The following is a 24,008-nucleotide window of genomic DNA, read 5'->3' on the forward strand; positions in this document are numbered from 1 at the left end:
ATGGTGCTGATGAAGAAGGAAATCTTTACAAAGGCATCATAGTGATTATGATCAAGGGACTTGAAAAATCGCTTTCTTTAGTCCTACAAATTCTACCAGAAACACAAATTAAAGGTGCCTGGTTGGCGCAAAAGCTGTCTGATTGCATCACGAAAATCTCGGATCTTGGCTTTAATACAAGAGGTATTGTTTCTGACAACCACAGTACCAACGTTCGAGCTTTCAATATACTGTCATCACGGTATGGATCGAACTCCGAGCTGTTCATCAATCATCCAAGTTGCAAGACAAAAATCTATCTATTTTATGACAACGTTCATTTGGTGAAGAACATTCGCAACAATCTACTGAATGCTAGGAGATTTTCCTTTCCTTCATTCCATATTAAAGGTGGCAATATATCCACAATGGGCCCTGCTGGTTATATTGCATGGCAAGACTTGCATCATATTCATGAACAGGATCAACAATTGGAGTGTAATTTGCGAATGGCTCCAAAGCTAACAAAAAAAGCACTACATCCTGGCAACAACAAGCAGAACGTCAACCTGGCACTGGCTATCTTTGATGAAAAAACCATAGCAGCTTGCTTCACTCACCTTCCGGATAGGGCGGATGTCTATTGCTTCCTCAAAGTCATACATATGTGGTGGACTATTGTAAACAGCAAGCAGAGATACTCCCCTAATAAACTTGGTAATGCTGTCACTCTTGGGGATGGGAAAATAGAATTTTTGAAAAGCTTTGCCAACTGGCTTGAATCATGGAGATCGGATGCGCCTTCCAATTATTGCTTCACCAAACAGACTTTTGATGCCTTGATTCGAACCATCACTGCCCAAAGTGACTTGGTCCAGGATTTACTGTCAGAAGGATACGAGTATGTCATGATGGGTAAATTTCAAACAGACCCCCTCGAGAGACGATTTTCTCAGTATCGACAAATGAGTGGTGGGAGGTTTCTGGTCAGCTTGCGGGAAGTGTTGTCAGCGGAGAAGATATTGATGTGCAGATCACCACTGAAAAGTGGCATAGAATTCTGGAATGAGGATGTGAAGATTGACAACGAATCAGCGTTTCACGAGTTTCAGAACGATGTTGAGATTTCGTGCAACGACTTTTCTGAAGTTGCTATTTCACCTGAAACAAAAGAGGTGGCATATTTTGTTGCAGGATTCATTGCCAAATGTCTTAAAAGTCATACGGACTGCACCGAGTGTAGGTTATCCCTCACAACTGATGAACCCGAAGAGGAATATGCTGAATATTTCGAGATGGTGGATAGGGGACGGTTGACTGTACCTGCCATTCAAGTGGCCCATTTTGTATTTGATTCCTTCGCAGTTCTGGATTCGGCTAATCAGCTCATATCTAACCGTGGCTCTGTTCCTCTGCGCCGTGCAGCATTATGTGTGTTGAAAGTTGTGTTAGGTGAATCCCGAATTGGTTGCAATGCACATAGTGAAAATTGTACAAATGTCGCGTTCAAGAAAATTGTGAACATTTTTTACAATAATCTTCAAAAATTGGCGAATTCCTCACTCAGGGAAGACTCACTTCGCCAATTTAAAGGGAGGCAAAGGCAAAAGAAGTGATTGTCCTGTAAGGCTGTGATATTTCTTTTCTAACGACCTAATTCAAGAGTTTCTGCACCCATTTTTCTTTGATTGTGCAAATTTCGTTCCTAATTTTTTGGGTATATATTGCTGCAATAGACTGTTTTTACAGAAGTGATTGGACCGGTGTGTTAGTAGAGTACCAGAGACAGGTAGCATTATGACAATATAGCATTTTCTGACCTATTGAGCGCACAGCTGGTAAGGGTTGGAAAGTAGACTTTAGGCCTCTTAATTTTCAGGTCAATAGGCAGACTGTAAGGCCGTGTTTTTAGTAGGCCATGGTCCCATGAATGCGGAACGGGAATATATGTGAAATGTTTATGCACGTGTTGTAGGAGAAATGTAATACCGCTCAGTTTTTACGAAGAGTCGAAACAAAAGACGGGTTCGCAATAGGGATGGTGTGAACCTCTGAAAGGTTCAGGTTCGTGTGAAGCGAATCTTTTTGAAAGGTTCTGTGGGAACGCAAACGTGAACCTCATGACGTCACGTGACGTCATATTGCTAATTCCAACCCGACATTTTAGTGAAGTTATAGCCTGTATTAATGTACAGTTGTACACGATACCTAGCGACGACTCGGACCACATAATGCCACAGTGCTGAAGTACATCTTGACGTTTTAAACGTTGCCGAATGATCGACTGGGGCAATCAAATGATATACTAATCCTGTTTGGTTGGCCAGGGTTGGCGTCATAGTATTGTCTACTCCCCAGTCCCCAATTGCAGTGCAGGTGGATGATTTTAATGCCCTTTGGCAATCATTTCTGCATGTTACCCGTCATATTACAACTTTACAAGGTGTCAATTGTCTGTGTTTTGGTTTGTAATCATAATCAAGAGCAGTGGCGGCTCGTGACAATATCGGGTGGTGGGGCAAGGGCTGCAAGCGACTTTTTATCAAGATGACGTCACAATGGAGTTTTCCAACGTAAACAAGTAACTTAGTGGTACGAACTACGGTAACACGAACTTCCCGACAACAGTGATTTAACGTATGTGCCGCGAGAGGTCTGCCGGTGAGCTGTGACTTGAAGTGTGGTAACTGCGTAAACGGCGTACGGAACAAAGATTTCACACGGCTCATGTTCGCACTATACCTGACTTGACTAATTATCTGCAGAAATGGAAATGACTATAACTCGAGAGATTGCGTAAGCCTAGCTGGAAAGGTCAACGAGTTCGGACACATACGCAATTGTTATCTCATAGATTGGACAATGTCATATTGAATCCAAAACATAATTCTGAAGAACTACGGATAGCAGCCTCGGAAATTCGGTCCCGATACAGCATAGGAGATGTTTTGGCCTTGGTGCTGGAGACTGTCACACGACACATACGGCTTACGGCCTATATGTCTGCTGCAAAATCGCCTTTGGAAAATATATTACCGAATAAATACGTGGATGAAAGCCGAAAACTTGGTACACTGTTACATGAAATCAACGAGAAGTAGCCTCATGACCGTTTTCGGTATGGTACACTGTCAAAATTAATACAAACAGACCAACACCGAATTTCGCGTAAAATTTACTGAGGAATAGGCTGATCATTGATCAAGCGATCAGCTGTTAGCCGCCATCGAAAACGAAACAGCTATCGCGCTTGACAGGGGTTGTAATTGTAAGCAAATGGCCTGAAGGCCACAATTTCACGGTCAAAATTGACATTGGAGAATATAAAATAAAAGTAAATATTTGAATGCAAACCGAGGATGCTAGTAAACTGTTTCATGATATCATCATCTCATCACTTATCTCAGTATGGAACACAGTTAGCGTTAACACAGATACGCCGACTTTTGCGTGAAATCCGCAATGCGTTAGGTAGGCTAAGTGTCAGATCAGCGCACATCTTTAACATCTCGACCTTGATAACGAAATTGCTGCCCTAATCATTGAGTGCCAGCCGTGAGACTTGGCACAGCGTTCGATACTAAAATCAAGACATGCCATGCAAAAGCTCATGACGGATCTAGGTAAGGAGCATCGTTAAAATCAATGGAGACCAATACCGGCTTTGCGTAAAATATGTTTGCGATAAATGACGAGTCAGCTCTCACTCGATTTAGGAAACGAAATTACCACTAACACAGTACAGTGACAAACTTGAAACTTGGTACCGCGTTGAATACTAACATTAAGACTTACCGTACCAAATGTCATGACCGATCTCGGTATGGAACATCGTCAAAATCAATGGATACCAATACCGGCTTTTGAGTAAAATCTGTTTGCGATACATGACGAATCAGCACACACTCAACTTCGGAAACGGAATTACTACCCTAAACTTTAAGTAGAAACCCTGAAACTTGGGACAATGTTAAATACCACCATCACGACATGACATACCAAGTTTCAAGAATTATCATGCTGTGAAACACCATCAAAATCGACCTATACCAGCAAAGGTCGACTAAACGCATATGACGGTAACCGAGTTCAGATGTAGATACGATTGTTACATCACACCTTAAGGGCGAGTAGGCTATGTTGCCCCGGTTGCTCGGTCATTTTATGAATAGGAGAGAGTAAATCACTGTTTCTTTATTGTGCGCAGCTTTGAGAGAATAGACAGTGAAAGCTTGTTATGAGCGCTACCGGGGCATGCCCCGGCTAGGCATTTGCAAAGCGAAAACACGAAGAGAATTCGATTTTCGGAGAGACTTCGCTATATATATGGGCATTTACAAGCGAAAGGACAAGAAGAATACGATTTTTGCTGTGATTTCGGTATATATAGATTGCTGTGCGTCTATAAATGGTAAAGAACTGTTATTGAACAGAATTTTAGGTGGGGCAATGCCCCAGTTGCCCTATAGGACGAGCCACCACTGATCAAGAGTGAATTCTGGTCAGAGCTATCCAAAGATATCGGAGACAAAAGTTACAATACTCCGAAAAAAAATCTGTAGTAAACTCCGACTGTCACAAAATCGGCAAAACTCCGCTCCGAATCCACCCCGACTCCGCTCCGATGCTCATCACTAGTGCAAAACCTACCAAGGTTCGTTTGTGAACGTGAACCTCTAAATTTCCGAGCTTCACACACAGAACGCGAACGCGAACCTCACGTTCACACAACACCTAGTTCGCAATATATAATCTGGGATTGGTACTCATAGAGCTTTAACCCATATCTATGTACAAGTTTACATATAGCTCCTAGTTTGGTGCCATTTGTAATGTGTTTGCAACTTATCTTTGTTGAGGGAGATATAAACCACGCCACTGATTCTATACTTTCAATGGTCCAGGTGATATACGATTTTAACTGGTCTATATGTAAGAGCGATGGAACAAGCCCAATTCTTTATAGCTTATTTGGTTCACGTTGCTTCGATGCATCTAATATTTTGCAGTTGTGTCTTGTTGCTTATTGTCGCCCCAACGACCCAACCCTTCTCTTCAATTCGGTGTCGAGTACACAAATTTGGCAGTCTTGGACATTGGAAAATAACTCTTATTAGTATTCAAGTTTATTTAACCAAAATTACCTTTCAATGATCAACTGAATTGAACGTTTTATAGTGACATGGATTTGTGAGTCGTGACTCATGATCTCTCAATCCCACGACTTGCAAGATTCATATCTTGCGGTTTTCATGAATTTCCGTCGCGCAACTGAGTCAGAGCAAGTAAGGATACAAAATCACAGTTAGGCCTACTTATTCGGTATTAGTATTCATATAGCCTAATAGCGTAAGCATATAGTTTCATTCTTGAAACTGAAATGGCTCATTAGTCTTTATTCACAGACAATTCGTCTCTCTATATTCATATACCGATCCAACATTCAGCCAAAGCATATTGATACCTTTTCGGGTGTCCAAGATCAGTAATATAATACCTCTTTTTATTACTTTTGTTTTTGTAATCGTGGTGTTTCGACTACAATATTAGTTTTATACCAGGTATTAAATTTCGAAAAAAACATTTATCAGCATATGTTCTGCAGCTTTTAATAATTGCCATAAATTCGTGAAATCATTAATAATAATAAACATGAGATATGACTTTACAAATGCGGCAACGTGGTCGCTCAGTTAAATATTATCTTGCTCTTGTCAACAGTAATTCCTCTATCAAACATTTCGTGTCATTGCATGCCGAAGGACGATATTACTAAGTATAAGATGATGACTGTTGCAAGTGTCTCGTAGTATGACACATTTTAATATCTCATACATCTTATTATAGCCAGAGGTGGTTAAAGTAGTCAAGAAAGCTATTCAAAGAATTAGAAGTAGCGACGAAAAAATCTACTCAAGTACGAGTAGAAGTACTTCTTCAATTAGCCACCTCAAATTACTTGAAGTAGAAGTAGATTTGACTGACTTTAAATCTACTCAAGTAAGTAAGTAGTTTTGAAAACAGTATTATTTCGTTCGCATGGACTGTCAAAATCTACGAATTGAGCGATGCGGAAGTTGCAGAGAGCTTGATTCGTATTGATGCATCCCAGGAGGTATCAATTTTCGACAGAATAAGCATTCTTTCACAACATGGGATGCAAATTATAATATTGATATGAAAATGCGATACTAACCGATTGTTCACCAGAAGACCCCGTTTTAGAGATTATCATGGCATGGCGCCCTACCCCATATTATAAGGCCCCATGTTTAGGCGAAGAGCAATACGTTGAAGTTGTATAGGATACGGTTTTATCACTTTGCGCGATTAGTATATATTAATAACAAATATTGTGGATCGTAAAAGTTATATTTAGTGTAGCTTTATTTTCGGAAAATAGAGGCATTACTACACTTGCTTTTATGCTTCAACATGTATGTTTTGCAGACGAAAGAACTGAAAGTAATCAGAACTCTAAGTATGATACTCGCATTGGAATTGAAAGTGAAATACAAATACCACTTCTTAAAAGCGGAAAATATATATCATGTCTTTTGTCCATAAAGCTTTACATGTGATCTGCTAAAACAGGTGTAACGTTCAAATAATCTAGATTTTCCAGATTATCAAGACACGTAATGGGGTGCTAGATTAAGATATGATAGGTGATTGCTAGATTGCGAAACGGTAGTTTCAAACGTTATTTACTGTGATGAAATATTTGATATGGGCGACAATGCGGTGTGAGCGGAACCAAGCAATCCGGTACCTAAATTAGATTCACTGATACCTTCGTCAAAATATATTTGTCACTACATAACTAGTGTGCGCGAAGCGCAACAAAATTTCTGGGCTTTACTTGACCTTTATGAATATATTAAATGTTGGTACTCCGTGAAAACAGCCCCGAAATTCCTCAGACGATCTTTCGTATTGGGGATTAGACTACTTCTACTTGACAAACTGAAAATTGCGAAAAGTAAGTTAGTAGATCACAAAATATTACGAAGTAGAAGTAGAGAAAATCAGATATACTTGAGTAAGTGGCAGAAGTAGAGGGAAACTACTTGAGTACTTCCAAAAAGTAGAAGTACTTCGTTACTGACCACCTCTTATTATAGCAACCCACTGGTGTCCTTATTTGTTCCGGAACGTGATGTATCACCAATCTATAGGAATAAATTTATTACGCCCCTGTATTTACGGTGAGCACAACTATAATAAATAAACAAAGAATCGGTCACCGTAAATACTATTTTATTCAAACCCAAAGTTTTCGACGGCAATAACTCCGCTTCCACTGGTTGGAATTGAACCAAATTTGGTGAGCATCGTTTCTATAGACAGCCTAACACTTTCATGGGGTGAACAGAAAGCTTTCAAATTTTTTATTATTAATTTTTATATAATAAATAGAAACTTTCTTCTCATGTAGCAAAGCGGTTACTGGCTGGAATTGAACCAAATTTTGTGTGTAGGCTTAAATTAGGTAACATAACAATTTTATCAAGTAGCCAGTACGATTTGAGAAAAAAAGTCATTTTTGAAGAGCCCTAATAAACATGTCTTTGAGAGGTAAAGACAATGCCATCTGCAAGGCTAGGGACTCGGACCACCTTTTCAAAATCCTAACATTTAAGATATTGTCGCGCAGGCAACAATTAACTCTTGCGAATTTAATGTAGCCTACCCGACTCGAAATCTTGGATTGCACGATACGTTGATTGATCAGAGAGAATAGCAGACATGGCGACGCCCATACAACAACGCAATTTTCAAATACACATTGTCTTCTTGATCTACGGCGCGAAATGACATTCACAATTACTAACTCGAATAACAAACAACGCCATAGCTATCCATGTTATTGATTGGTAAGTATAGCTTTGTAGTGCCGACGACAAAATGTAGCTGTGTGTCGCAACGTTGTTGCCGACGAATAAGATATATGGTAGCGCCAAGTGCGACAGATACATTCGATTAATATCAGTTATATTAAATTCTAAGCTATTTACGATGAATTGCGCTCGCAATGACGAGACTTGTCCGTATGTGCCTTTCCTCTCGTTTCGCGCTTAATTTTCGAACAATAAATATGCAAATTGTGAGATTTGGGGAGAAAAATGTTCAAAATCTAGTCATTGATCAACAGAATATCGATAGAAAATACCAATAGTAAATGAAGGTTTCACAATTTTCGTTCACTCATCCTATCGACAGGTGAGTCACTGCCTCAATTTCCTCCCCTTCAATGCTACTTCTACTTAGATGAAGTCTTGTGTTCGCTGTTGCCTAATCCGATTCGTCCGTCAATCGAGTAATACCGAAACTAAAGTTCGCTACGTAAGGGGTATGCGAGTGTGTGTGTTTGTTAATCGTATGTATAAAGTGTGATGATGAACTTCCCCGCAGAAAAATGAGGGGCAAGAAGGGATCGTTTTGAAGTGGGCTGACAAAGTGCTGCTACTGACCTAGGGTTACGATATCACTTCCTGAATTCCATTGCATTTCGCGATATGCTCCGAAATTGTCATAGTGTGTCTGTGAGTATAGACAGACTAGCCCGCCTGAAGCTAAAATTTCGTAGCCCGCCTGAAGCTAAAATTTCGTAACTCAGACATACGAACTTTCACGCATCGTATGTACGCGTCAGGTGCCGGTAAAACAAAACCATACAAATGTAGGCGCCGACTTTATTATCAATTGTATGGCTACATGATACGCTGTTTTCGCGTTCTCTTCCTCCGCATCTGTGTAGTCATCCACGCTATCGTTCCACTCCAAATTATCCGTCAGGTCCAAATAATGGAAAATAAGTCTATCCATTCGTCCAGGTATATTTACGTTAGATCATTACCTGCCTCACAGAGAACAATAGCATTCGGGCATTAGCATTCTGCTCTTCACTCATTTCACGACATTGTTCTTCTAGTACAGTGGTTCCCAACCTTTTTCCACCCACGTACCATTTTGAGGTTTTATGCAGTGCTCGCGTACCACCTATATAAGTTACGCGCGTTTCCACCATTTATGACGTCATACTCACGTATTTGACTTATGCGAGATGTATTAACAAATTCTATTAAACTAGGCCAGGGATGTCAAACATGCGGCCCGTGGGCCGGATCCGGCTCGCCAGACAATTTTATCCGGCCCGCATAGCAATTTTGAGTACATTGAAAAAATATTGTATTATCCATCACATCCACAGTAATAAACCGAATTACAAAGTCCGCGTTGACAGTTAAATATCTTGTATTCATCACAACGCATACGCAGGGATAACGCCAGATTATGACTAAAGCAGGGATGGCCAACCTTTTCGCCATTCAAATTTCGACTACTCGTGTAGCCTTACGGTCGTATTCCAGGGCATAGTCGTAATGAACGAGCTGGACGCCAAATACCCAGGTTAAAGTGTCTATATGTCCATTTCTGGTAAACTCCGGACTAATCTATTTAATGGTAGGCTTACTGTGCGCACCAAAATCGCGAGTGGTCACTGGTAATGTTAAGGAAGGAAGTACTCATAGTTGCGAGAAGCGCGAAAAAAAATTCAGATTAACCAATGAATTTCGTTATTGATAGTTTTACATATTACCGTCAAACATTTATCCTTTCTGATCAGATTCACTGGTATAGAGTTGGTGTAGGGGTGTTTTCGAAAATGTAACACAAGTTATAAATTATGATGCATCTTCGGGTGGGCCAATTGGTATTAGTCACTTTGTAGCAAGCTGTTATTTCTTGACCTCCCATCAGGATTGTTAGTATAGTGAGGAGCACACGATTCCGAGCTGATATGTCCATGTGAGGCGCATCGTTTACCATTAATGTTCGCATCTGTATTGTGGGGCTCTGAAAGTAAAGGGTGCTACCATATTAAAATCGAAGAATGTAGTTGCATTGAATCGCGCTCAGCGCGAAGAAAATTTCAAGATTAATTAAAATCTTTCCAGAAATCGGGAGTCAATTCGTAAATTCGAATCGCATGTCGACGGCCGCCAACTCATACTAATTAAATTTGAAAATATGGTTGGCGGTACTAAACTTGAGTATTGCTTTCACAACTACATTCATTGCAGTAAAGAATTTATTAACTCGAAGACTTTTCGTGTGCCCCTTATCGAGAGTTAACGGCACAATAATAAGCATACAGAGAGAGATTCAGACGAAAACCAAATTGGCAAAGTGTGACGTAATAATACAACAATAAAAAATTAACGCTAGGCAAAGTCAGCTGTACCGGTAGTCATAACAAGAGACGAGAGAAAATCAAATTATACTATAACACACGGAAGACAACACACAGTCAAATAGCGGTATATATTAATGGGAAATTTTGAGATTATATAGAAACTCTTTCTGCCTACATAAATCCGGATTGGTCAATTTTATTATAGTTGACTCCAAGACAGACAGATGGAAGGCAGATCTGCATTTAGCAATCACAGTGAACATACTGTCATTGTAATGACTGGCACACACCGGGTAGTTCATTAAATGTTGACCAATTGCAGAGTTGAACGCTGAGACCTGGTTATAGGAAGTAGAGTCAACCTCTTCCTTACACCGACGAACAAGTGCAGATCGATCGATAGGTTTGTTTACTGACCTAATCGATTTAGGCACATGTTGGTTCACTCGTTCAGCCAACCGCAAAGATGTGCGACCCACATACCGACTATCACAGTGGCATTGGAATTTATATACAGTATTACTTGTTTGTAAAGCAGGGAGCACATCCTTGCGAGTTTGAGGCATGAGCGACCTAGTCATGAACACCACTCGGGTATTTAGCATAAAATAGCACGATTGCACTGATGACCGGATTTGATTAGAGCCGACTGACACTGACCCAATTTACCAATTTGGTTTTCGTTTGAATCTCTCTCTGTATGCTTATTATTGTGCCGTTAACTCTCGATAAGGGGCACACGAAAAGTCTTCGAGTTAATAAATTCTTTACTGCAATGAATGTAGTTGTGAAAGCAATACTAATTGAATTGCGTGTCAACGGCCGCACAAATTCCCTCTTACGGCCGCAGGTGGCCACCCCTGGACTAAAGCAAAAGGAACACTGAAATATGTCTACTTGTATCGCCGGTAATGCCATTGTATTCAACCGGACAAACATCGTATTTTCGCCAATTTCATTGCTCGCAAATAATGGTGTTGCGACTCGCTAGAATGAAACCCCTACGATCCGTGTATTATCTATATATGCTTGATAATAAAGTATTCCAGCGAGAAGCAATGGCACGAGGCAACATTTTGGATTCCGTTGACTGGTCCGGCCCGCGAGCGATTTCATGACTTCGATCCAGCCCGCGATGCAATTTGAGTGTGACACCCCTGTACTAGGCATTATTACCCAGGGTTGATGGGATGTATGGAATTGTAGCTGATGGGGAATAGCGTGAGACGACGGCTTCAAAAAACTCAAAATCTACCTCACCTGATCTAATAACTCCCTTCGGTTGAACAAAAACAGAATCTACTCGCGTACCACCTGGAAAACCTTCGCGTACCAGTAGTGGTACGCGTACCACAGGTTGGGAACCACTGTTCTAGTACTTTTACAATCTCTGCATATTTTGTTCTGCAGAAATATGAGTATCATAATGTTACGAAATGTGCTTGAAGTAAATACGACTGGTATTACAAATCTTTGGGAATCTTCAGTGAAATATGACAGCGAGTAAGCCATACGATTACGATTATGTAAATGATGTATAAGATGAAAAAAATTGGGATGTCGCTTCGAAGGCAGTTCATTTCTCGGCGTAGGTCGGAAAGACAATGTGTATTTGAAAACTAGATTGTCATATAGGCGTCCCCAAGTCAGCTATATTCTCTCGATCAACCAAGGTATGATGCAATCCAAGATTACACAGCGCGCGATGCCTGGTACATCGAATTCGCGAGAGATATTGGTCCATGGCGCTACAGCAACTTGAACTTGAGGATTTTGTAAAGGGGTCCGAGCCCTTAACCCTGGATACGCCGCTGCATTGCCTCTCAAATACATGTTTATGCTGTCACGAGGATAAATGTTATGAACGTTTATAAAATTTACTAACAAGTTGCTGCAATGTCGATAGAATTAAGTACAGAATTAAAAATATGTCAAAGAGCCATATATTGTACCCAAAAGAGCCATATATTGTACCCAAAAGAGCCATATATGGCTCGCGAGCCATAGCACTGCTATAGACAGTTTTGTCATTCGACTGAAAGTCACTTAGCAAAGACTGCAGGTGTCAGGCAGTTTCGACAGAACAATATCGGTTGGAGCTGATTCGCGATGCCTTGATCGCGGGATTGCAATCACCGTCAATTCGCCAGAGACTTATGGAAGAAAGCGCATTGACTCTCGGTGATGCCTTCAAGAAGGCACGTGCAATGGAAATCGCTTCCAGGGATTCTGAAGCCTACCAACCGACTTCGTCATGTGCCACAACTCTGCGTGCGCCGAGACAACAAGGCGGGGGCGAGACTCAGAATGAAGATGGCAGCGCTCGCCGAAAGCCAATCTCTTCGAAACGGCCTTGCTTCTTTTGTGGAGACGCTATGCATCCTCGCATGAATTTCCCGGCAGAAGATGCCCTATGCAGATATTGTTTTATCACTGGCCATTATTCGAAGGTGTGTCAATCTCGCCTACGAAACCCTGCACGAATCAATGCGGAAACTGCCTCGATGCAAGGTCCCACACCTCCCAGCAGAGGAGAAATAGAATTTAACCCGAAAACGACTCTATCAGCTACGGATCGGATCGGTCTAGAGCAGTATGCGATGTCAAGGTTGACAATTTGAACGCTACTTCATTGATGGATACTGGTTCAGGGCAATGTTTCATGGATCAAAAATTGGCCGACAAATATCGAGAAAAATTGATCATCCAGCCAATCGTTGGCGAGGTCACGCTGGCGGAGAGACTTCTATGCGCATGCCGATTGAAGGTAAGTGCCTCGCTCGCCTCACTGTGGGGAATAACGACTATCGAAATGTTTCGTTTCACATACTGAAGAACTTGGCAACTGACGTCATCATCGGCGACAGAATTTTCAAGGAACATGAAAGCGTCACATTCACGTTTTCGGGACGATGGCCTCCGCTCACCCTGAATGCCTTAAAAAAATGGCAGTTACGTATCCGAAACCATTCAGTAATATTAGCAAGGATAGCCGCCCTGTCGCGGACAAGCAACGGAGATATTCACGGGCAGATCTCGCCTTTATCGCAGAAGAAACGCAACGTCTACTTGCTGACAATCTTATGGAGCGAAGTAATTCGTATTGGAGAGCTCAGGTACTCGTTGTCAAAAACGAAAACTCTACCAAACTACGAATGGTCATTAATTACAGCAGGACAACTCGACACTTATCCTCTGCCACGCATCGAGGACATTCTGAATAAGCTTGCTCAGTATAAGGTATTCACAACAGTTGACTTGAAATCGGCCTACCATCAACTCGAACTGGATCCGCGTGACCGAGAATTTACTGCCTTCCAGTCAGGAAGCGAGTTGTTTCAGTGGCGACGACTTCCATTTGGTCTGACAAATGCTGTACCCGAATTTCAACGAACAATCGATTACATTGTCAAGCAGAATAACCTGAAAGGCTGTTTTCCGTATCTGGACGATATAACAGTCACTGGGGTGGATCAGACTGACCACGACAACAATTTGAATATTTTCATGAACGCTGCTTCACGCGCCAATCTTATCATCAACGAAGCTAAGACGCAACTTGCTAAGTTCGAAATAGCTATTTTTGGGTACAAGGTCGGACACCACTCTGTTCAGCCTGATCCAGAGAGAGTGACACCACTCCTAAATCTCCCATATCCGGAATCTGAGCTTCGGTTCGAGAGGATGATAGGGTTGTTCGCCTACTACGCTAGATGGATCGCAAATTACTCGACTAAAATAGGACCGCTAATCAAAGCCACGATTCCTTTAGACAACGATTCTCGAGAAGCAACTGATCTCATCAAGCAAAACCTGGCCAACGCCGCATTACGACCCATCAATGAATCGATACCCTTCACAGTAGAAAATGACGCTTCAGATTTTGCGATCACCACAACCTTGAATCAAGAAGGGCGCCCCGTTGCATTTCACTCGCGCACCCTATCGCCAGACGAACAACGACATTAGGCTGTTGCAAAGGAAGCATGTGCTGTGGCCGAAGCGCTGCGGAAGTCGAGGCATTTGCTCACAGGGCGGCATTTTACATTAGTCACTGACCAGAAAAGTGTTTCCTTCATGTTCAACAATCGACACACTAGCAAAATCAAAAACGACAAAATCGCTCGGTGGCGATTGGAACTAATGACGTTTAGCTATACTGTCATTCATCGGCCCGGCGTGGAAAATGTCGGCCCCGACACTCTAACGCGCGCCCATTGCGGATACATGGGAGAACACCAATTGCGCGATCGGCACATTTCACTCTGTCGCCCCGGCGTGACCCGCATGTCTCACTTCGTACTAGTCAAGAATTTGCCTTTCTCTATGTCAGAGATGCGTACCATGACTTCACATGGCGAGGAGTGTCAGCACATCAAACCTCAGTTCATTCGCTCCGACGAGGAGAAACTAATCAAGGCGACTCAACCCTTCGAACGCCTCAGCCTCGATTTCAAGGGTCCGTTACCCAGCGTTACCAATAACAGGTATTTCCTCACTATCGTCGACGAATATTGTCGATTTCCGTTTGCATTTCCCTGCGCAGACATGCCTGCGAAGACGGTTATCAAATGCTTTACGACACTGTTTTCTGTATGGGACGAGTTCATACATACATTCCGACCGGTGGTCGTCTTTCCAGTTTTACGAACTCAAATCTTGGCTCAACTCTAAAGGGGTTTCTATTAGCACAGGGCCGGCCAACCCGTGGCCCGCGAGAAGGTTTTGAGTGGCCCGCGTGGTAATTTCCAAAATTGGTAATTTTATAAAAGATGAATTGCACAGACTGTGAACTTGCAAGGCCAACCAAAAATTTGATTAGTCTGGAAGCAACACTTGAGCTGTTATGACTAAAATATCAGTTACGACGCATTGGCATTTCCATGAGCCAGTCACATTTTGGTAGATCTTCGTACACTACAATAAAGCAGAATAATTTGCGATAGATATATCAAAAGTTATAATTTTCTACACGCTTCGCGCAACATGTTGTCACTCGATTTCTTGCTTTTAATATTGTTACCCCTTTGTGAAAATGAAAAAACGCCCAATGCATCAGATTGAGTCTAACTATATTCTCGATTACGAGACAGTGTCGTTCAACATATGCGACCTAGCGTTTGCGCTCGCAGAAAGACCGTCGACTATGAAACCTAGGCACAAAACGATTGACGCATGTTGGTCGAAGCTTTCGAAATTGATATGTCCAGGCGCTGAATAGTCCAGTCCTGGCAAACTGAGCCCAGCGATACACTGCAGGCCCGCAATATAGTCAAGTGACAATATTATTGAGCTATGAACTTCGAAAAATTTTCGCGCTTGGCGTGGCTAGTGGCCCGCGCAATATTTCGTCGATGGAATGTGGGCCTTTGGCTGAAAAGGTTGGCCAGCCCTGTTAATTAGCAGGACCACTAGCTAGTAGCTACAACCAGAGGTGGTCAAAGTAGTCAAGAAAGCTACTCAAGTAGAAGTGGAAGTAGCGACGAAAAAATCTACTCAAGTACGAGTAGAAGTACTTCTTCCATAAGCAACCTAAAACTACTTGAAGTAGAAGTAGAATTGACTGACTTTAAAAGTACTCAAGTAAGTAAGTAGTTGTGGAAACGATCCTAATTTGTTCACATGGATTGTACAAAGGTGCAAAGTGAGCTATGCGAAAGGTGCTTGATTCATATTGATGCATACCAACAGGTATCCAATTTTCGATAGCATAAGCATTCATCCACAGCATGATAGTATTGATATGGAAATGCGATACTAATCCTCTGTTTTCTCGAATAGCACGTTCAGAAAATAGCATGGTACGGCGCCATATAGTTTAGTCCAAGAGCAATACGGAGAAGTTATATAGGATACGGTGTAAACACTTTGCGCGATTAGTAAATATGTTGATAAAAAATATGGTGGACCGTAAAAATGCCATATTGTGTAGCTTTATTTCCGGAAATTAAAGGCATTACTGCACTTACTTTTATACTTCAACATGTATGTTATCCAGACAAAAGAACTGGTATTAATTATAACTCAAAGTATTGGGAATTAAAAGTGAAATATAAATACTATAGTTCTAAAAGTGGAACATGTATTTCATGCCTTTAGTCCAGAAAGTTTCAAAGGTGGTGTGCTAATACAGCTTTAAAACTAAAAAAAAGTCAGAGTCCACTTTTCGAAATTAGGACACGCCATGGACATGCTAGATTACGATATGACAAGTAAATGCTTGATTGCGAAACATCAGTTTCAAACGTTATGGTGAGCCACATATACTGTGATGAATTATTTCATATGGACGAAGGGCGACAATGTGGTGTAAACGAAACCACGCCAACTCGCGACCTAAATTATAATCACCGATACTTTCGTGAAATCATACTGGTCACTCTGTATATCCACTGCGCGCAAAGCGCGACGAAAATTCTTGGCTTTATTTAACTTTTGTGAAAATTAAATGTTGATACTCCGTGAAAACAGCCCCGAAATTTCTCAGGCTATCTTCCTAATTGGAAGATTGAACTACTTCTACTTGACAAACTGAAAATAGCGAAAAGTAAGTAAGTAGATCACGAAATATTACAAAGTAGAAGTAGAAGTAGCGAAAATCAGATCTACTTGAGTAAGTACCAGAAGTAGAGGATAACTACTTGAGTACTTCGAAAAAGTAGAAGTACTTCGTTACTGACCACCTCTGGCTACAACCCTCGTGGAAACGGACAATGTGAAAAGTACAATGACGTGATCTGGAAGGCGATTCAATGCTCATTGAAATCTCGACTTCTTGCTCTCGGCCATTGGGAGGATCATTGGGAGGATGTTCTATTGAACACTCTACATTCAATTCGGTCGTTGCTCTGCACATCGACAAATTGTACTCTTCATGAGACAATGTTCCATCACTCTCGCCGCTCGACAAATGACATCTCTATTCCGTCATGGCTGAAACCAGGTCCTATCTATGTCATGAGACATGTGCACAATAAGGACGAACCCTTGGTGGATGAGGCGGAGCTCCTCATGTACTATTCCTAATCTGTACTTTTCATCATTATAGTTGATTGATTCACGTTGATTGCGCTCACTCTCCTTACCTACTGCTGTGAGTAGGTAATCCGTTGTCAGTTGTTCTAGGTGTTGGGTCTTGTGTTATCGTATTTGAACTGTTGCTATACTGTGTATCTAATTTGTCGTCTGTTACAAAACAAGTGTAATAAAGCCTATCTCTAGGTCAGAACATTGTCATTAATTTTCACTGAAAAGTAGTTACTTTTCCATTTCCTTTTTGCTCTATTGCCATATCTCTGTCTTAACGGCAGCACGCAGCTATTGCATTTTTTCTAGTTTTGTACTAACTCAGCAGTCATATTTGATTATATGCTTGCTTACTTAGCAGTCATATTTGATTATATGCTTGCTTATTTCATTCTTGCATTTTCATTGAAAACCGTTGTTAAGATATCGCTGTCATTTCTTAACACGGTCACTTTACTGAGAGCCATGACGCATTTCGCTCATTCACGGTCTTTTAAACCTTGCTATTTAACGCTATTCTGGGGAAACTCGGATTTGAGGTTACGATCGTAGAACCGGGTCTAGGATTTTATTTTCGTTCGCGGATCGTCAGAATTATGAATGAACATAGGATTTCTGCGTCACGCGATATCCCTTGTATCAGCTTTGCCATCTTGCCTAATTCCGTTGTTAGTCATGGGGGCTGTTTGTGCGTGACTCGACGATTCCACCGGCCATGGGATTTATGGGTCGTAATCTTTCAGCCTAAACTCACTCTAGCTACGCGCACAGTTTTGACGAATCGGAAGTGGAGTACCGTCGACTCGCTTCTCGCCTTTTCTTCAATTGCGAACGAACCGCCGACCGACATTATCTATTACAGTTTTTGGATACAATCATTATTCAATTCAGCTCCCAGGCGCATATAGCCGAGAACAACTGTTCTTTAGACGTATTGCAACGCTCGAATACATCAAACCAAAGCCTTCGAAGCATTTTGAATAGCCTGGCACAGCTGTACATTGACGATGTGTTTCGTGTACGTGTGAAATTTTAATATTACTTTTATTATCACAATTCTCTAGTATTTGCTGACAATTGCCCCTTACGAGTGTCAGCCGAGAATATTCGGGTTCATTTCAATATGAATGTACTATTCAATTGTATATTACTTTTCTGAAAATCGGCAGTCCGCCGATTAATCCATCGTACTTCTATTTGAGCGCTAGGCCGAGAAATTTACATCGGCACTCTTTTCGCTCACCAGCGCAGTGCACGTGTCGCGAGTTCATTATGAGTACTCGCTACTCACGTAGCGTTTGAAATAAAAGAAGTACTTTCGAAAATGGGCTGTCTGCGGCGTCACGATGATTTCCGCTATTCCCATCTAACGTGCAATTGTTTGGCGGCATCATTAGATTTCTTGCATCATACATCTGATTCGCAGCCCGCCTTGTTGCATTTCTGTTGTTTGTGTACTCAGTTATTGTTGTTATTATTACGTTATTGGTACTATTTTTCTGTTTAACGTGCATTTTATTTGTTGTCGTGATACTGCTGGCGACCTCTTGTTGCAGAAATCGTATCCCCTCCCCGCGTCGGGACCGCGTGAATTGCTTAATTCCGAAATGCTCTTTGCAAGACAATAAATCACTGTCTGCCGATACCCACACCGGAAACGCGGAACTGATCGCTAATCTCACGAGCGACCAGGCTTCAATGCATTGTGCGGCACCAATGAGGATGCGATCAACAACCTGATGTCTACCGCACCAGTTCCGCGTCGCGACCGTTTCGTACGCCTCGCTAACAGCTAAATCGGTTAGTTGCGAAAGCCATATCACGATTTTATATGGTAATAACCGCGGCAGAGTTTGACTGATCCCAGTGGACCGATACGTAAGCTTTGAGCATTGAATGACTGTTGTACCATCGGCAATTTCGCGGTTTCCGACGCGGCCATGTAAATAAATGGTGATCATCTATATCACAGACTAACTGACATTTTGAGTTCGAACCATTAGCGTTTTTACGTTGCATAGCGTACTCCTAATGGATTGCAGATCGCTTGTTTGATGGACATCGATTTATCGTCCAATGGACTTTAACCTGTTCGTTATCTGCTTTTTATGGATTTGCAATGCTACAAGTAGTTGCGTCATAGCTACAGCCGTTTGTTTTGCAATGCTGCCACCAATCTGATCCGATCAGTGAAAGACATGAACCGAGCACAACTTACTTCTGTACAGATTTCTTGAGTCACAGACAAATCGTTCTCGCAACCACGGCAGAAAAATCGCATAACAAATTCACCTAGTATCATATCTTGTCAGATTCTCCCGTAAATAATTACCCCGCTATCAGTCAATCAATGAGATAAGTAATTCGGATGCTTGCAACTCCACAATTTTAACAGACACGGGATATCCGATGTTTTGCCGAATATGCCAGTCAGCATACAGAAGAAATTTGCATTTGACACCCACGTGACCGGAGAGTTGTGACGCAACTCGCATTTTATGTTCTTTGCTGTCTCGTTTTAAGTTCTCTTTATAAAAAAAAATTATTTTGCTTTTTTCAAGCCAAATCGATTATACAATTGTATACTTGGCTACGGGATTTAACCTTACAACGTTAACATACGCTATTCTATACAATACAGTTGCATATTGCAATCATAACATTTGAAACTCGTAACTGCTGGCTGGTCTATTCATTCACCGATACATTTGATTATCGCTAATCGCTCCCTTTTGGGATGGGACGATGCAGCGTCCTGCTCTCTCTCTCCCCTATCAGTTATGGAATATTACCACATCACGTGACTTATATTCACCGTTGGTATAAAACCCAGTGCTTATCGTATATTGGTCTTTGAGAATCTGAGACTTATGTATAATACAAAATCTACTGTTTGATTTATCGGTACAATATATATCTGGAAAAGGCAATGGTCGTCTGTTGAGCTAAGTCAATAACTCATTCGTCAGGACGTTCCTATCAGCTATACGCCCGCAGTAGTTGAGTATATTTGTAAGTCGTTATCCGTAGACAACGGACTCGCAGTATACCCTCACAGGCTATTGGACACGACAAACGTTCTGTAACGTTCACGCCATCCTTAATAACAACACCGCATTATCGACTTTCGTACATCGTCGGTATATGCGTCAAAACTGTAATGTAGTCACCGACTTTAATATAAATTATTGAATAAATCAGATTTAGATTGGAACGTCAAATGATGCTTAAATCATGTAGGCTACTCCTCGCTACAATGAAATCACTGGAACAATCGCTATTTCGTCATTCGTCTTCATCATCTGAGGGCTCAGACGGGTTATCGTCCCGGGCTGAATGATAAAAATATGAGTGGATCAATCCTTCAGCGCATATTTACGTTTTGTCATTACCATGACACCGGTCTTTTAATGCATTCAGTTCTTCTCTCATCCTCGTAGAATTTTTCTACAAAAAGATATGTGTCACAATGTACCAAAACCATTTCTCGCCGATGATCAGGAAGTAAATGTAGATTTGAATACTGTATTGCCATAAAGGCGTTGCCAAGTTCACTTTTCTCGCTGAATAATCAACGCATCGCGCCATCCAAAATTTTTAAGACATACGATGCATACCGCGAAACGTGCTATTGCAAGGTTGCCTGCGCGATGTCAACTTTTGTTTGCAACTATAAAAATTTGTATCGGTTGGATGGATTAGATTTGTCAGATGAATATCCCGAAAACATAAAAGGTGTTTCCACCATTAGAGAAAAAAACATACTTTTTTTTCCTTCTGGCTCAAATGGTGATTTTTTAAGTCAATTTTCGTACGCCAGTTAGTGATTACTAGGGCGTTTATTTTTGCAGACTGCATTTCGTTTGTATCGTAGATTTTGCACTGTCGGTGATCTTATCATTTGACGTTTTACAGCCTGCAGCCTACTTTATACCGCGAAACGTGCTATTGCAAGGTTGCCTGCGCGATGTCAACTTTTTTTTGCAACTATAAAAATTTGTATCGGTTGGATGGATTAGATTTGTCAGATGAATATCCCGAAAACATAAAAGGTGTTTCCACCATTAGAGAAAAAAACATACTTTTTTTTTTCCTTCTGGCTCAAATGGTGATTTTTTAAGTCAATTTTCGTACGCCAGTTAGTGATTACTAGGGCGTTTATTTTTGCAGACTGCATTTCGTTTGTATCGTAGATTTTGCACTGTCGGTGATCTTATCATTTGACGTTTTACAGCCTGCAGCCTACTTTATAAGCCTACCGTTGCAGTCGGCCCATTGTCTGCTCATTGTGAATTATAATCATTCAAATGAAACATGGTGTTATGCCCAGCGTACCACAATATCCCAACTGAAGCAAGATTGCGTGGGCATTGCATGGTTCTTGCATCAAGAAGCGCATGATTAAAAATTGTGATGTAGACACCATTGTCAGAATGAAGCAACACGGTTTATCACCAGCAGTGTACGCACAACTTCAGTTTTGTCACCCCCAACAACTGCTGCTGTTGAACATTCTTTCTCCATTCTTGGCAAGCTACTTAGTAAGGACAGACTCGAGAATGTATGAAAGTATCTTTCGTTGTACTACAAATATTTTAAACTATTTCTACCATAATGCGTAATGTAACTTCTCAAATTCTTCATAGGGCCAGATTTCGTTGAAATAAAGTTTTTCATGTAAAAGTATTTTCTCAAACTACTTCGTACGGACAGTCACTTCCAACCAGTCCTGTAGATAAGAAGTACAATTCTAACATTATGTGAGAAAACACCTAATTTGCATATATACGATAGGTCAAATCTTGTCAAAATTAAGATTTTTATGTTAAAATTATGTCAAAATTAAGATTTTTTTCGGCCACAATCTTCCGTTTTTAGGACAAAAATATCGCGCTAGTGATTACAAATAAGAAGTCGCTTTTTCCTATCACGTCAAGATTTTTTTAAATTTTGCATTTCGGTACTGAAAACAGCCGGTTCTGTAAAGTATTTCATACTGTTGGGTCATAGTTATAACCATTGCGACATCATCAGGAGTGGTCAAAATACTTACCATAGGTACTCAAGTAGAAGTAGAAGTAACGGCGTAAATTTCTACTCAAGTAGAAGTAAAAGTAACTTTTTATAAGTATGGAAAAAGCTAAGTATCCTATAAGCCTAGTTTTTGATATCTTTATCAATTCAATAAAATTTTTTTCCTTTTAAAACATCACAAGACTGCTATACAATGAAAAGATAGAAATGCGTAGAAACGTCTTGGGGTAGTCTTTGAAATCAGACACCCACCTGCGATTAGGGTATATAAAGAAGAGGTATTGGACAGAACACTGAATAAACAATAAAGTGACATTGAGGCTGTGAAGCATTTGAAAACGAAAATCGTTAGCATTTGGCGTGCCAATGGTTTGGAGAGAGTCACATGGACATGGAAAATATTGTAAATTCTGCTGAAGTGTTTTTTTGTCAAAAATGAACGACCGATTCCTAGGCCATGTGTCACAATTTCACTGCCTTCAAATGTTTTACCGGAGTTGAAGAAGATTCTCCCGGGGAAGAGTTTTTGTCCGAAGAATGTTATGAGCATGAGTGTGATGGTGATCAGCAGCTATATAAAGTTGGATCAAGCGGTACTAAATAACTTTGTCATAAATTTAAATTTTACAAAGGAGTCTGCTGCTCTTATTGTTGGTTCAAGATTAAAAAGCCAAACGTATGCTCTGTATTGATACCACTTTGCTTGGTATATGCATCGTGATAGTGGATACACACGCTTCTTTGCCTTCGAATCCTCGTCAGTCTATTGTGTCGATGTTCAAGGTCTCATAGAGACATTGGGAACTGTGAATGGCGCCTCTATATTTATGCATCAAGCCTAAAAGCCGTTTTGTCGCAAAATACAAATCAATGTGCCTCTATCCCTATAGCTCGTACAACTGGCATAAAGGGGTCTCACAAGGATATGAATCTTTTGATTTCGAATTTGGAATATAGTACTCGAACTACTCATACGTGAAAGGTTTCGTTTGATTTTGAACTCATAAATATCCTACTGGTTCAACGGTCTACTCTAGAACTACTAGGAATCCTTGTTTTATGTGTGTGGGGAGCATTAGTAATTATTGAATCAAACGCAAGGGGCCGATGTGGGAGTATCTTACACCTAACTCTAATCTGAATTAATGGCTTAACAATTGCAAGTAGCTTATAATATTTGCAGGCCGCATACTAATGCGACTCACGGCTATGATTTGGACCACCCTACTGTTAATAAGTTTTCGCTTCTACGTCAACGTTCCGTTTATTGTTTCGAATTATGAATTAATTTTATTATTTGGCAGAAGACATATGTTTGTGCATTTCCGTAAAGTCGTACTTGTATTATTTTACTTCATTTGCAGCTAATGTATAAAAATGTTGAAGAAAACTGTGTATCCGTTGTAACATGCTGCCCCCCCCCAAAAAAAAGAACGGATAAAACACTAAAAATTGAACGTGGAAGTTGATAAGGTTGATAAATCGTTGCAGGATTTCATCCTTTCAGTAATCGATGCCAATCTTAACCAAGGAGTTCGTCATAAGCATTTATGAAACATGGGCTTGTGCCAAATATTAACGCTTTGTGAACTTTTCTTCAAAAGAAGGCGGGTGTTCTACGATCTCTGACATTGGGCTATAAAATGTATGAACAAAATGACTTTGTTACTTGACACTCCTTTATCGCAGCGTGGTTGTCTCCAGTTCCCTTGACGACGATATTCATGGTCCTCTGTAAAATTGTACATTATTCGATGGCATTTCTCAT

General features: G+C 40.9%; 2 long non-coding RNA genes across 2 annotated transcripts in view; both read right to left on the reverse strand.

Moving 5' to 3' along the window:
• The window catches only part of LOC145438227 (uncharacterized), a 442,041-nt gene that overhangs the window by 160,489 nt on the left and 257,544 nt on the right, over positions 1-24,008 (reverse strand). The gene's annotated exons all lie outside the window — the stretch shown is intronic.
• LOC145436816 (uncharacterized) lies at positions 20,365-23,987 on the reverse strand. The gene is made up of 3 exons (XR_013914419.1): positions 23,910-23,987; positions 20,599-20,653; positions 20,365-20,538 (listed from the first exon to the last, which is right to left on the reverse strand). It is a non-coding gene; the product is annotated as an uncharacterized LOC145436816 (long non-coding RNA).

This window comes from Botryllus schlosseri, chromosome 4, assembly GCF_051294905.1.
Source record: "Botryllus schlosseri isolate E-star chromosome 4, Bs_hap1, whole genome shotgun sequence".
Classification (NCBI taxonomy): domain Eukaryota; kingdom Metazoa; phylum Chordata; class Ascidiacea; order Stolidobranchia; family Styelidae; genus Botryllus; species Botryllus schlosseri.